Source organism: Canis lupus, chromosome X (assembly GCF_048164855.1).
Source record: "Canis lupus baileyi chromosome X, mCanLup2.hap1, whole genome shotgun sequence".
NCBI classification, from domain to species: Eukaryota; Metazoa; Chordata; class Mammalia; order Carnivora; family Canidae; genus Canis; species Canis lupus.
Genome location: NC_132876.1, coordinates 99,527,973 through 99,543,161, shown reverse-complemented (window position 1 = coordinate 99,543,161; position 15,189 = coordinate 99,527,973). Strand labels below are relative to the sequence as shown.

At 39.2% G+C, this 15,189-nt stretch overlaps 2 long non-coding RNA genes across 3 annotated transcripts in view; one reads left to right on the top strand and one right to left on the bottom strand.

Annotated features, from left to right (window-relative positions):
• LOC140627211 (uncharacterized) overlaps positions 1-15,189 on the top strand; it is a 117,043-nt gene that overhangs the window by 5,324 nt on the left and 96,530 nt on the right. For both annotated transcript variants that reach the window (XR_012026071.1, XR_012026070.1), the window contains exon 2: positions 5,029-5,101. This is a non-coding gene — a long non-coding RNA (uncharacterized lncRNA). The remainder of the gene's footprint in view (positions 1-5,028; positions 5,102-15,189) is intronic.
• Positions 4,650-13,591, bottom strand: LOC140627210 (uncharacterized). The gene is made up of 5 exons (XR_012026068.1): positions 13,294-13,591; positions 9,814-9,950; positions 8,728-8,819; positions 6,520-6,660; positions 4,650-4,868 (listed from the first exon to the last, which is right to left on the bottom strand). It is a non-coding gene; the product is annotated as an uncharacterized lncRNA (long non-coding RNA).

The window sequence follows — 15,189 nt, the reverse complement described above, 5'->3', positions numbered from 1 at the left end:
GCCTCAGTGTACGTCTTCCTTCCTTACACAGTTCACTATGTGACAGAGGGTATGGTCACATACCACCCGTGTATGTGCCATAGCATCGCAAGGGACATGTGAACCCCAGTGGGATCACTTCCTTCCTGGAAAGAATGTTTGTTGGTGTTGTTGAGATTGCCTGGTCTAGTGCTTTAGCACCCAGAGTACTGCCACAAATGTACTGGGTCACCTCAGGATGTTGGCTCCCTTTTAGGGGGCCGTTATTTAGCAATACATAAATACAAAGGGATGCAGGGTGCCTGGGTGGCTCAGTGGGTTAAGTGGGTTAAGCACCTGCCTTCAGCTCAGGTCACGATGTCAGGGTCCTGGGATGGAGCCCCATATCAGGCTCTCTGCTTCTCCCTCTGCTCCTCCTCCCTGCTAGTGCGCTTGCTCTCTCTCTCGCTCTCTCACTCTCTTTCTCTCTCTGTCTCTCTCTCTCTCTCTCAAATAAATAAAATCTTTTTAAAAATGGAAGGATTCATCTAGGCTTCTCTTCAAACTAAACAATCCATGAACAAAACTCTGAGAAATTGTTTCACTAAATATATCATCACTACTAACACCATAACCTCTAAGGTGATTCCAGTCAGAAAAGAAATTAAGACACTATAGCCCTACAAATGCAGGCAGATTTAAGAAAGTAATGGTGGCCCTCATTCTGCAACTGTATCCTATGTGCAAAGAGTGGGTTCTGTGAACCAGACCATACCCCTCCTCCAGAAGTTGAGCAGCAGCTGTACCCAGGCCCTAGAGCCTGGCACAAAGACCAGCCATCCTTATCCCATAAAGTCACAGCAACCTTCACCCTCAACACTTCTTACTATGTCTCCCCTCTTCCTCAGATTAGAAGAAAGTGGTACTTGTAGTTATCTGTGATCTCAATGTGGGTGAAACTTTGTTGTTGCTGCTAAACTGTTTTGCTCTCTGGCTCAGTACTTGTGCCCAAACCCCACAGTCCTGTCTAGCAGAAGACCTATGTTTAAAGTCTCCTATTTGTGAAATAATATGTGAAAGTAGTGAGATGGTGTCCATTATTTAACAACTGTCTCCTCACCCTGGAATAAGTTTCTTTTGTAAAGGATTGACAGAACCCAAACTGTAAATACGGTGAATGGAGCAATACCATGTCACTGACTGCAGGGACTTGTCCCTTTAACCTCTTCAACACACAGACACACAGTGGGTGATGTGCTTGAGGTTTAGAAGTAAAATCTTTGGTTTAATCCTCAAATGCCATGATTTATAAAACATTTAGCTTTCACACTGCTAGCAGGTAAAGGTCACCTACCAGTATTTTTATTTTTTTCTAATGGTAAAATGATATATATTTGTTCCAGGAAATCTGGGAAATTCGGAAACATACAGAGAATGCGAAGCTAGCGTATTATCCAATTAACCACAGAAAATGACCATTAATATTCTAGCGTATTCCTTTTTTTGTTGTTGTTCTAAATTTCCTTTAACACGTTGATTCATTCATTCATCAACTATCACAGTTTTCAACTTGAGCTACACATTTGGATCACCTGGGGAATTTGAAAAATGCTGATGTGGGGGGTCCACTCTCCTGATTCTAATTCAGTTGCTTGGGATAGGGCATGAGCTTCAAGATTTTTTTTAAATAAGCTCTTAGCCCAGCATAGAACTCTACATGGGACTTGGACTCATGACCCTGAGATCAAGACTTGAGCTGAGATCAAGAGTTGGATGCTTAACTGACTGAGCCACCCAGACACCCCTAGGCATCAAGATTTTTTTAAAAGATTTTATTTATTTATTCATGAAAGACACAGAAGACAGAGACACAGGCAGAGGGAGAAGCAGGCTCCTCGCAGGGAGCCCGATGTGGGACTCGATCCCCAACTCCAGGACCACGCCCTGAGCCAAAGGCAGACGCTCAATTGCTGAGCCATCCAGGTGTCCCAGCATCAAGATTTTTATAAAAGATTTATTTATTTGAGACTGGGGAGGGTCAGAAGGAGAGAATCCCAACAGACTCCCTGTGAGCACAGAGCCTGATGTGGAGCTCAATTTCAGGACCCTCAGATCATGACCTGTGCTGCAATCAGGAATCAAACACTTAACCAACTGAGCCACCGAGATGCCACAGCATCAAGATTTTTTTTTTTAAGTATTCTTCCTAGATGACTCTAATGTGCAATCAAGATTGAAAAAACACTGATTCATCAGATTTCTATGATGTACCTGACATTGCGTGGCATACAAATGACAAGAAGATGTAGAATGCCCCAAGAACCTTAATTCTTGTGGAGGGATAGACAAATGAAGGAACAGTTTGGGGAACCTAAAATAAATATAATGGAGGACTCTACAAAAAACTGTAGAGAAGCACAGGAAAAGGAACCCTTTACTCCGTCTTGAAAAGTCAGGACAAACATTTCATAGAGTAAGGCAGGCAGACAAATGAGGTGAGCATTCCAGTTGTAGAAGCATAGGAGAGGATAGAGTGCTTAAAAACTCCAGGTGGTTAAACTGTTTGGAGATAATGCTGGGTATGTAGGCAGCAGGCAGGTCCTAAAGGATCTCGTCGGTATTGAGAATGATGGGCAGCCCTTGAAAAGTTTTGAGCAGGTTAATGACGCAATTACCTCTGTGTCTAACTCACTTGTCTCTGGCGTTGATATGGATTTAAGGGCCTGGGGAGACCAGATGCAGCAAGGCGAGACCCAAGTCTCTAACAAAACTACAAGAGAGCAAGCATGACTCTTTCTGACTCCCGAAGAAGTTTCCTAGAGATTCGTGGTTATCACAATTTCTTGCACTTGAATTCTAGGCAGTCATGGTAAAGCTTTCTTCTGTTTTTCAGAAACAAAATTCTTTTCAAAGCCTAATGCTTTGTTCCTGGGGATCAGCAAGGATCCCAATAGGAAGTATAACTTATCCCCATGTAGTTCAAAACTAAGAGATCTTAATACAGAGTTGAGGGGAGAATGAGGCATGCTGAGGCACCCAGAGTCTAGCAGCAGTGGAAAGTCATTGCCACTTCTAAGGCTGAAGGGCAAGAGGGCGAAGCAGACACTAGTGAGAACCAGAATCGAGGAAGAGACGCTGCCAGCAGGTGTGGACCTTGTTCTCTTTCTTCCCCCAACCTCTGACCTACCGATGACTCCCATTGGCCAAACCCAACTTGAAGCCATTCATAAGGAAGCACAGGAGATTTCATTCAGAGTGGTCAGACTCCTGGGAGCATCACGAAGGTCAGAAAAGGACAAAGAATGCATCCAAAGGCCAACGGAGAAGAACGAACCTGTGGATGAACATGATTTCATAGCAAAAAGATCTTAGATATGACCTCCCTCCAATATTCAGTAGAAGCCTAAGGAAAATCATGGTAGACTGACAACAACACATCCCCTGGCAATAAAACAGGAACCCTCTTCCCATGAACCAGACTACTATTTTCCCTCACTCCACCCTTCTTCAATTATCAAATGTTAAATTATAAATTCAAGCTTTTTATTAGCCTACAAGTCAGGGTAAAACTGAGCCACTGGGGTGGGTGAGACTGGATCCTTCATATGAAGAATTGCAACATCATTACTACTGTGTATACTGACTGTTGATATTTAAAAATGTTCCTCATCAAGGGTGCCTGGGTGGCTCAATCCATTAAGCATCCAACTCTTGATATCCACTCAGGTCATGACCTCAGGATCGTGGGATCGAGCCCTGCACTGGGCTCTAAGTTCATCACAGACTCTTCTTGTCCCTCTCCCTCTGCTCATCCCCCCTGCTCGCACTCTCTCTCTCTCTCAAATAAATAAATTAAATCTTTAAAAAAAATTTTAAAAATTAAAATGTTTCTCATCATTCATCTCTGAGACTCTGCAGCAGTGGTTTACACATAACGTGAAGACATTTGTTTAAAAATATTTTCATTATACTTTTTTTTAAGATTTTATTTATTTATTCATGAGAGACACAGAGAGAGAGAGAGAGATACAGGCAGAGGGAGAAGCAGGCTCCATGCAGGGAGCCTGACATGGGACTCGATCCCGGGTCTGCAGGATCATGCCCTGGGCTGAAGGCAGGCGCTAAACTGCTGAGCCACCCGGGCTGCCCATATTTTCATTATACTTACTTATATGTATACCTTTCTGCCCCATCAGATTGTGAAGACCTTAAAGGCTTTGTCTTATTGTTTCTGTAGTTTTTATATGAGCTCGTACACTTTTTTGTATATTGTAGCTGCTCAGAAAATCTATATCAAATGCTGAAAAGAACTGCTACGTTAAATCTGTATACAATTTAAAAAATCTATTTATTGTTAGTCAATCTGTTGAATTGAAAGTACTATACTTCTGTGCCACACTTGGATCCTCAATCTTTTTTTTTTTTTTTTTTGAATCCTCAATCTTAAAAACATTTAAAGATGTTAACTGGAATTATTGTCGTGATCATTCTGCAGTATATACAAATATTGAATCCTTACACTGTATGAAATATGCCTAATATTGAAATGATATTGAAGTCATTCCATCTTTCTTCGATAATTTGAGAAAGCTTTCAAGATGTTTCAGGGCCTCAGGGCCACTAGTGAGAATATCAGTTTTCAATTATCCGTGTGAGAGAAAGCATTAATAGGAATTTCTAGTTGATAAAATATCAAAAAAAGTAGACTTTATTTTATTATGGTTGGTTCTCATTGAAGTAACTGGAATGTGGCCTGTTGACCTTTATACTTAAAAGTCTCTAATCTTATTACATAAAGTTAGTTCTTGGTGTTCAAAAGTCCTTGCTTCATCCTGCTCCCCATAGTCCATTCTGTGAAGAGGAAAAAAAGTTTTCAAGCTCTCCCAAGATGACTGAAGTTGACCTGCAGGCTTGAATAAAAGAGACATCTCTTAGGTCCACAGTGACAATCTCAATCCTTCTAAAGATCTTCTATTTCACTGCCAGGGGCTAAAAAAGAGCTTTGTAACATTCAGCTGTCCTGCAGGGTTTAATGCTTCCACTAAATAAAATCTTTTATTTTGGATTTAGGCGAAATGTTCCCATCACTCATGAGTATGCTGAAAGACTGTAAAATGCCTCATACAGTTGCAGCAAAGACAAGGTATGTTTGAATGAGAAAAATACATGAATTATACTTTTTAATAATGGAAGAGATTTCTTACAACCTTCATCCCCACACACATCTAAGCTTGATGAAAAGTTGTACAAAACTCCATTTCATAAAAGTAATTTCAACTTCACACACTTTTTACTTGTTTCTTTCAACACAAAGCATTTTTCTGTATATCACCCCTAACATAAATCAGTTTTCATAAACCAATTTTTATTATTTTATTTTCTATGTCTTATAGAACTAAAAACTATTATTTGGGTTATGTTGCTGGTTATAGATCTCTTTCATACTCTTTTATGTCAGGTCGTGCTTTTGTAAAACAGAAGAATTCACATCTGTGGACATGCGTGAACGCACACACTAGCTTTATAGCTGTTCCTCCCACTAATTGGCTGACAAAGCAAGAGAAAGGAAGATCCTGGCTCTAATTTTGCCGCACAGTCTTGCTAGTCTGGTTGGTGCACACTAACAGAAGTGAATAAGTATTCCTCCCAGTACATTGGTTCCTCTGGGAAGCTGGTATGTTCTCTATGGCCATGAGACTGAAATTGCTTCAGTTGGCTTCAACAAGTGTGGGAGTGTCTGTTAAGCCAAAAAAAGAGAATTTTAATGAAGCTAAGAATAATGGTGACCAATTAGGTCTAGCTTAGCCACTTTCCACTAAGTCCCAACCTTCAAGCATGCATTTAAGTTTTCATCTCATTTAGCTGGTAGTCGGGTGACCACATAAAGGGAGTCTCATTATAAAATTGATGTTAATGGCCATGGAGAAAATCAAAGACCACAGAGATGTTCGGGGATTTTCTCCAGTTAAACCCATCATTTACTAAAAGAGGTGAGTTTAGATAGAAGAATTTAGAAACTACTTCCTCTTATACCTTTTCAGGAAGCCTGTATTCTATAAATTACAGGGGAAACTTTAGATAGACTAAAACAACGAGTATTGCCAACTTTAAAAAAAAATGTAAGGCTAAGAGAAGAAGATATAACCCAGTTTTTAAGTAACTGTGAGGATGAATTTACTGACTTAATTCTAATATAGTAGAACCCAGTTGAAAGTTGAAAGATATAGTTCACTGATAATAAGGGTGCATAACAATCTTAAAGAAGTAGTACCCCCTGGAAATCTGAAGACTGGATTTCTGACCTTTCTGATCGTGCTTCATCTCATTGGTTCTTCAGAGCTTGGAGACTAGACTAGATACTCATGACTGATCTAACTGCAGAAGTTCACTCTTACTTATTTTCTCTCCGGTCAAGGGTATAGCGTTTGCTCTGTTAAATCATCCGTGATGTCTTGACTATTTTCTCTTAACTTCCTTCCTAATTGATGGGAAAGTAAGAGATTAAGACACCATTTCTGACATCAAAAAGGGGATGAGCACTGGGGCACATGGGGGGCTCACCAGTTAAGTGTCCAACTCTTGGTTTCGGCTCAGGTCATGATCTCATGGTCCTGGAATCGAGCCCCGCATTGGGCTCCATGCTCAGTTTAGAGTCATCTTGGGATTCTTTCCTTCTACCCTTTCCGCTTAAGCTCTCACTCACTATAAAATAAATAAATAAAATCCTTTAAAAAAAGAGAAGGGGATGAACATTTAAAAAGGTGAGGGGAGTCATCACCCAGGATGGGTTAAGTGTAGGGTTAGAGGAAATGTTAGGAGAAGCTATACCTAAGTAAAGTCTTGATATATCTTTGGGATTGAGCTAAGTAAAGAAACTAGAGAAAGTCTTCCAAACAGAAGAAATGAAAGGAAAAGCTCTGAGGCTTGACACGACATGGCTAGTGCAGAGAATCATAAGAAGTCTGGTATGCATTCAAGAAGCATTAAGTGGGAAGTGGGAAGTGATGAGAACTAAGTTCATAGAGAAATTTCTAGCACAGATCAGATCCTGCAGGTGTATATCATGCTAAAAAGCTGTGTTTTGTTAAGTCGCTTAGTATAGAAGATAAGTTTGAGGGACATAGGACAAGAATCAGGGTGTTTCTTAGAAGTCCAGGTAAATGCTTCTACCTCAAAATTGTCAGCATAAATCTGTTTCAGAATACTTCATTGACACATGTAATGAGCTGTCTCAAAAATGAGGATAAACACATTGTTTTGGAATTTAAACTTTAATTTGAGATAAAATTTTGCGCCAACAATTCAATAATTGATAAATATGAACAAAGAAATGGCATTATACTTTGGAATAGCTGATGGAATAAAAGGAGAATTTAAGACTGCTTACCAACCCCATTGGTTATGCAACCAAACCCTTTAGTTATATAATATGTCCTAGAAAGAAGACTGACTACCTTTGGACAACGGCTGCCTCCTCCTCCTTAGATATTTTGAGTAAAGATTAAAGTAGCACAGGCTTATGTAAAAGTTACCTTTCTAGTTATGAATAGACACATCAATCTCGTGAGGGCATGTATGCGTGTGCCATGATCATATCACATACCTTACACCTAGCACTTCAGTGGTACATGGTGGGTTTTATGTGTCTATTTTAAAACTGATTTCTGAAAATAGTAGCTATTTAACTTGATAAGCAACTGACACATTTGGCTTAACAACAGCCCCCAAATTGTGTGAGAAACTGCATCTTATGAGGATCCTAAACTGAAGGACAAAACAGGAGGCACAGTGAGAATGCCTAGATTAATACGTGGGTGTTTGAAGTGTCCCTGACTTGGCTTGTCCACATCTACTCTAAGAAATGTATTTAGTAGCATTAATTTAACCTTTATCCTACATAAACTGCCCAATAGTGCTCATTACTTCTTCTGTTGATATCATGCATGGTAGGCAGATTGCTGGCCCCCCAAAGATGTCTACATGCTAATCCTTAGAACCTGTGAGTGTGTTATGTTACATGACAAAAGCAACGTAAGTTTGCAGGTGAAAATAAGGTTTCCATTCATCTGACTTTAAGATAAAGAGATTATCCTGGACTATCTGGGCAGACCCCAGATGATCACAAGGGGCTTTAAAGATGGAAAGGTACCACCAGTTAAGGAAGACAGGTGATCTGTAGAATCTGGAAAAAAGGGAGAAATTAGATTCTCCCCTGGGGGCTCCAAAAGGAGTGCAGCCCTGCCAACACCTTGATTTTAGTCCACTGACACCCATTTTGGACTTGTGACCTCCAGACCTGGAAGAGAATAAATTCGTGTGGATCTAAACCACTGTTTGTGGTAATTCATTATAGCAGCAATTGAAATTGACACATAATGTATGTGACAGATGTCATTTAGCATTGTTAGCTGAAACTCACATCGATGCATAAAGAGGAATCTAAAGCACTTAGCTTCTACTCAATCAACTGTTTTATTCATCCTGCAACATCTGCATTTTTGTCAAAGGCAATAGGGACACAATAGGACACCAAAGAACCTTGGGGAGATATGAACAAATATGCTTTTCTATTTTTCATGAGCTGATTAGATAAGGTTTCATACAATGTTTTATTTAAAGTCCTTTCCTAAATACAATCACCTTCACCCCTTGGAGGATTTAGCCAGAGCAATTTAGCAAGTGATTATGTGAACTGAGAATTGATAAAAATAATAATAATAATAATAATAAAAAGAAGAAGAAAATAGGTCAGTGTTGAGCTCCTTTTACCTTAACCAGATTCAGTGTTTCTTTCACTTACTTCTTCTTCACCCTCTTTCCTTCTATTTCTTCTGTTAACTGCTGCCTGTATTCTGTATTTACTTCAAGAGAACAAAGCACACGGTTTCACTCCCCCATTTCTGGACTGCCAAAGAGGACCTGGCCCTAAGGTCAGCACATTTGCGGCACTGATGACAATTGTCTGTAGGTAGCAGTTGCTACAGCTCCCCCGCTGGGGAGGCCTTGACAGCTCTCTGACCTCGTCCCTGTCCCAGTCCCCCCTCTGTAGACCTTCCTCCTCCCGCTACCTCTTGTGCTGCCGCCTGAACAAAACATCACATCAGCACTGTTTACTGCAGGAAGCCAGCCAAGGAAGTCATAACAGGACAATAGACATACAATCTGATAACCTTGTTAGCTCCAGTCAAAGCTCCTAACAAGTGGGAGAGGTTAGTGAAGTGGGATAAAACTATTGCAGTATTTGGGTTTGCTGAATTGGCTTTTCAGATTTTCTTCCCCGGTTGGAAAAAAAAAAAAGTAGCATTTCTTATCCCTTTATTTAAGATTAAAACCAGGCACAAGGACACTAAACAAAACAACATGTACAAGGCTAAGGTTAACTTTTAAAAGAATATAAATTATAAACGGAGAAGGATCTACAAAGCTCATGATTGTCTTCTAATGGAAAATAACATAAAACTTTCTTTGTGTTGCCAGATCTCTGCAGAAGTGTAGTTTAGTGTGGAATAACCTTCAGTATCCAGAAAAAGTTAGGGATGTGAATTAATTTGTGTAAATGATAACCAGTAATGAACTCATTTCAGATAACAGATAACAGGCAAGGATGATCAAGGTCTTTGTATTTTCTGTTTTATTTACTTCACATAACAGGATACTGTTTCAACACACAGAGATTTGGCCAGGTCTGATTCTGGCCTCTTATTGCCTCCCCATATCCACCTCATGCTTCAAGGAACATTTCAACCTTTAAAAAATATAATTTTAATCCCACCATTATCTCCCTAGTCGCAAAAGACATGAACATACACTCCACAGCCACCTAAAATGCAGGGTCTTCCACAGTGTCTTACTTACCCTCCTTCCACCTTCAGTTCCCAAGCTCTTGCCATTTCTCTGATCCTGGGAGAAATAGCACGAACCTCCAAGTCAGCACCCAGCACCAATCAGGCCCTGTGACCTGGTAAATAGTCTCTGTGCCTCAGTTTCTTCATCTGTAGCAAATGATAAAAGCATAGATTCAATAAGTGGGCGTGTGGATCCATTTGAATGTGTCATATTTATATTTGGTGCTATTTTAAGGTTAAAAATCGGTGAAGATTTGGCATGGCTCCTGATGTATCTTTTGCTCCTGTGTTTCCCTGAAAGGTTAATTAACCACAGCTAAGTTCATACAGGTTTAGTACTCTGTATCTATTTAGGGGATTTTATTGTGAACATTTTGTTCAACCATACTTTACTGTTTTACTAACTGGAAGTCCAAGTAACGATTCATTGTGTTTGTGTGTGTGTGTGTGTGTGCATGTGTGTGTATATGTGTGTGCACGTGTACGTGGGTATGTGCACCCTTTACCTGGGGAGAAAAAAGCTTCTTTTATAGCATCTGGAAAATTGCATTGATAGACAGTAACCATTTTCCCTTTCCTATTGCCCTTTATTTGTGAGGGGTGATAAAGTGGCATTTCTCCAATTATGACTCAGGAAGCCTGAAAATAATAAAAAGGTCTACATTGCTTCCTCTCCATCTTGTGTATGACTTAAATCGAAAAAAAAATCTTAGAAATGAAATCTGGACAATTACTTTTACATATATAGTACATGTGTAGTTCCTATTCAACAAGATGATGGTGAGAAAATAAAAATAAAAAGAATATAAAGTAATATATTTGCTATACATTTGGCACTCACCTACATAAATAGGTGGCGTATTGCAGGGTTTATCTAACAATTACATAAAACAATTGGATATTCGCAGTGAGAAGTTAAATACGGATTTTCTGTTTCTTAGCTTTGAGTGTTTTCAGTTTAAAAATAATCCTTTACATAGAGTTCCAGGCAGCCTTTCCATAGACATCTATGAAAACATTGTTTGAAAGGCTTTGCTGCCCTAAATATCTTCACCACTGGTCTCTTCCAGTATCTAAAATTTGTAGCACTTTTACACCTTTGTACTAGGCCATTGAAAGACTGTTAGACAATCCACAGTATCCGGAATTGATAGGTAGATAATCATTATTCAGCAGCAATTCTAGCATGAATTAGATTAAAAAGTTGTGGCATTTCCTGGGTTATCAATCTTCATGGAGTCTTAGACTTTGGACATGACAATTAAGACCTAGTTGATTCTAATCTTATTTTTACTCACCCAACTCAAGTGAAGGTTTGGTTTCATTGACAAGCATGCTTCTTGGCACTAGACCTAGTCTAGCCATAATTACCAAATCTTCTTTAGGAATACATTGAAGGAAGAAATGATAAGTATCTAAATTTATTCAGTGCCTCCATTTCTTTTTGGAACTCAAGATAACAAATAAAATTCAAAATACTGCATCAAGGGTGCTTGGCTGGCTCAATCAGAAGAGCATGAAATTCTTGGTATTAGAGTCTGTGTTAGCCCCTCATTGGATATAGAGATGACTTAAATAAATAAAACCTTAAAAAAATACTAGACCATCCAAAAGTAAATATGACAACTATAAAACAGGAATATATACCACACACACTGCCTGAAGTAGTGTAAGGCATTTAAGATGTCCATGAAGTACCTTACCACTCAAAGGCCAACTCTAAAGAATTCTAATGCTATATGTTCAAATAAAGCAGTGTTTTATGTTTCAATATGAAAATATTGACTCAGTTTAGCTCACTGATATGAAATGTGGAACTTATGAACCTCAAGCATACTCTAGAAGTCCCATTTTTTTCTAAGAGTTCTTACCTGTAATCAAAGTAAAACCCAGCATGTAAACAATCAGCTTGAGTATTTGAAATGTAAATAGGAAACAGTTTATTAGCTTATTGATTGTTAGTCCCTTAGAACATGGACTATAATTTGATTTTTAGTCAAATTGGAGACATGCCAAATAGTGATGTAATTGGGATGCCTGGGTGGCTCAGTGGTTGAGCATCTGCCTTCGGTTCAAGGCGTGATCCCAGGATCCAGGATCAAGTCCCACATTGGGCTCCCAGTGAGGAGCCTGCTTCTCCCTCTGCCTATGTCTCTGCCTCTCTCTCTCTCTCTGTGTCTCTCATGAATAAATAATACATCTTTCAAAAAATAGTGATGTAATTGAGAATAAGAAGAGAGTGTCAGGACCCACCGCTAGCTAAAGCCAGATGTGCTCAACTGAATGGAGCATATATCCATTTGACCTTCAATCTCCGAAATTCTAGCCACTCAGAAAAGCCAAGTGAAAGGGATTTCAAGACAGGGCTCACTTCTTGTTTATCCTGCATTTCCTATTGTACCTAGCACACCACTGAGTCTGGGCTTAGTAGGTGCACAGAGTTGAATGTTTGAGAAGGAATCAAGAGAAGTCCATTTCTGACTTCCATTCAAATGTTCTCAAGGGCACTCAGTTATTTGTATTTCTCCCCAAAGTTGATTGATTCATTTTGATCTTCAGTAGCTAACATTCCGCATTGGCTTTTCTGCATCAAAAGATTCAAATTGTATTGAAATGCCTTAGGATCAAATTAGATGTTTCTAGCATTGATAGGCATCACTTGGATGGGACTTGGACCTAGTCAGCTTTTAACTAAAGAAGGAAATACTGTGTTGATTTTACCTAACAGGTTATTTGAAACAGCAGCTCATGTTCTTAAATGAAAAATTATCTTGTGATATGAGGACATAACTATAAAATACAGAAAGAATGGATATTTTATATGGTCTTAAAATATGGTATCCCCTAGTTTTATGATTAATGTGACTCACATAGCATCAGGGGTTTCTTAGAGAAGCCGCATGAACTGGCATTGTAGAATCTAATTCCTTCCATTCTGACACTGGCAACACAAGTCATTTATTAGTAATTACTTCTCAGACAGCAAACTTAGCCCTCTGACTACTGTAGTAGCAAAACTCCAAACTGAAATACTTCCTTAAGACATTCTTTACATTTGCAACTGCTTTTGCTTGCCCTTGGTTGTTCGGCTCCAAGCCTAAATTTACAAACTGTGTGTGTGTGTGTGTGTGTGTGTGTGTGTGTATGAGTTCCTCACACACTGGTACCCTTGGGAAGCCTATAATCTTTTAAACTAAGATATTTTTGGTATAAATTGTAAATTAGAACAATAACAAAAGTGACACTGTATCTTGATTGAATTTCAAATGCAATCTTTGTTCAGTTAAAAAATAACAAACCAGATTTATTTAAAGGCTTGAGTTATGACCTTGCAAATAACGTAGCTTTGAAAATGACATGAACTCTTCTAGGTTCTTATTTTACTTCCAAATGGCTTTGCCTATAATTCACCATTAATGTTAACCCACCTTTGTAATTGAACAAATGACCCCTCATCAGAATAACAACAGAAAGAAGAACCAAATATCACCTCTGGAAGCAGAGATTCTCTGGGCTTTCCTGTCATAACACCACAGGGAAATGACACCTCTTTACACAGTGCCTTGCTGTGGTCAGCATCTTGGGTTCCCAACATGAGGATGAAGTTCATGGATTCAATGATGGTGCTCAAGCCTCTTTGACTGTTCTGTATTTGAATAAGAGACATAAGACTGAACAGAATCAGAACGTCAAAGTAGGAAGGAGTGTAAGTGATTGTCTAATTCAATCTGTTAGTACAGGTTTCCTCCACAAGCCTAGCTTTCCAGAGTTTTGGCTTGTGACTCAGGATAAAAAAGAAATGTATAAATACATTATGACGTAGTATGCACAAACTGGAGCCTAACTGAGCCTAACTGAGAGTTTCCATAAAACAGTATGCAATGAATTCAGATACTTTCCTCCTTACATTCAATTTCCTGTTTTTTTTTTATTTTTTTTATTGGAGTTCAATTTGTTAACATTTAGCGTAACACCCAGTGCTCATCCCACCCAGTGCCTTCCTCAGTGCCCATCATGCAGTCACCCCAACCTCCCACCCACCTCCCTTTCCACTACCCCTTGTTCATTTCCCAGAGTTAGTTGTCTCTCATATTTTGTCACCCTCACTGATATTTTCACTCATTTTCTCTCCTTTCCCCTTATTCCCTTTCACTAATTTTTATATTCCCCAAATGAATGAGACCATATAATGTTTGTCCTTTTCTGATTGACTTATTTCACTCAGCATAATACCCTCCAGTTCCATCCACGTTGAAGCAAATGGTGGATATTTGTCATTTCTAATGGCTGAGTAATATTCCATTAATCGAAATATGAATGGATAAAAAAAGATGTGGTCTATGTATACAATGGAATATTATTCATATCTGTTTTTAATCCACTAATAGGTTGAGACTTGTTAGACATCCTTGCTACAAAAAATGTGGCCTGTGAACCAGCAGCTGCAGCATCACTTATAAATTTCTTAGAAATGCAGATTCATGGAGCACCTGGGTGGCTCAGTCAGTTAAGTGTTAAGCCTTCAGCTCAGGTCATGATCCCATGATCCCGGGGTCCTGGGATGGAGCCCCACTTTGGGCTCCCTGCTCAGCAGAGAACCTACTTCTCCCTCTCCCTCTGCCCCTCTCCCTGCTCGTGCACTCTCTCTCTCTCTCTCTCTCTCTCTTTCTCTCTTTCTCTCTCTCTCTCTGTCTCAAATAAATAAAATATAATCTTTAAAAGAAATTGCAGAGTCTCATGCCCCAGCCCAATCTAGTGAATCAATATGCACATTCTAACAACATCCCCTGGTGATTCCCAACACTTTGAATTTTAAGAAGCATTGTTCTACATCATCCCTAAGGGTGGTCAAGCCTTTCCTTGAACCCTCTCACCATGAGGCATTTTCATCCTCCTCAGGTGCCACTTTTTATTTTCAAACAATTGTGCTTTAGAGAAATATCTTTGTTATACTAAGTGGAAATTGGTATGTAAAGTACCAGCTTGGAGACCAGCACAGAAACAGCATTTCACAAATGAGAAATCCTTGTCCTTTCCCACAGTTACTCCACCCACTGACACTAGTGTATCTTCCTGTGAAATTAATTTAAACTTCCTTGCACATGGAAGTCTCTCTGCTAAAAATAGGGAAACTTTTGGGACTCTTGACCGTCTCTCTGATCTCACACCTAAACAGTTAACAGTCCTGGTGAATTTACCTTCCAAATATTTCTCCAACCAAGGATGTCTCAAATCAGTATCCAATAATCTGAGGACAAAGGAGGAATGGTTAACAAACATGGAAATTTCAGCATTCACTATGTTCATTTAGTGAGACAATCTACATTCTGGAAAAAAAAAGTGACAATTCTCAGTACATTTTGTTAATTAAGAGCTATTGTTTTGA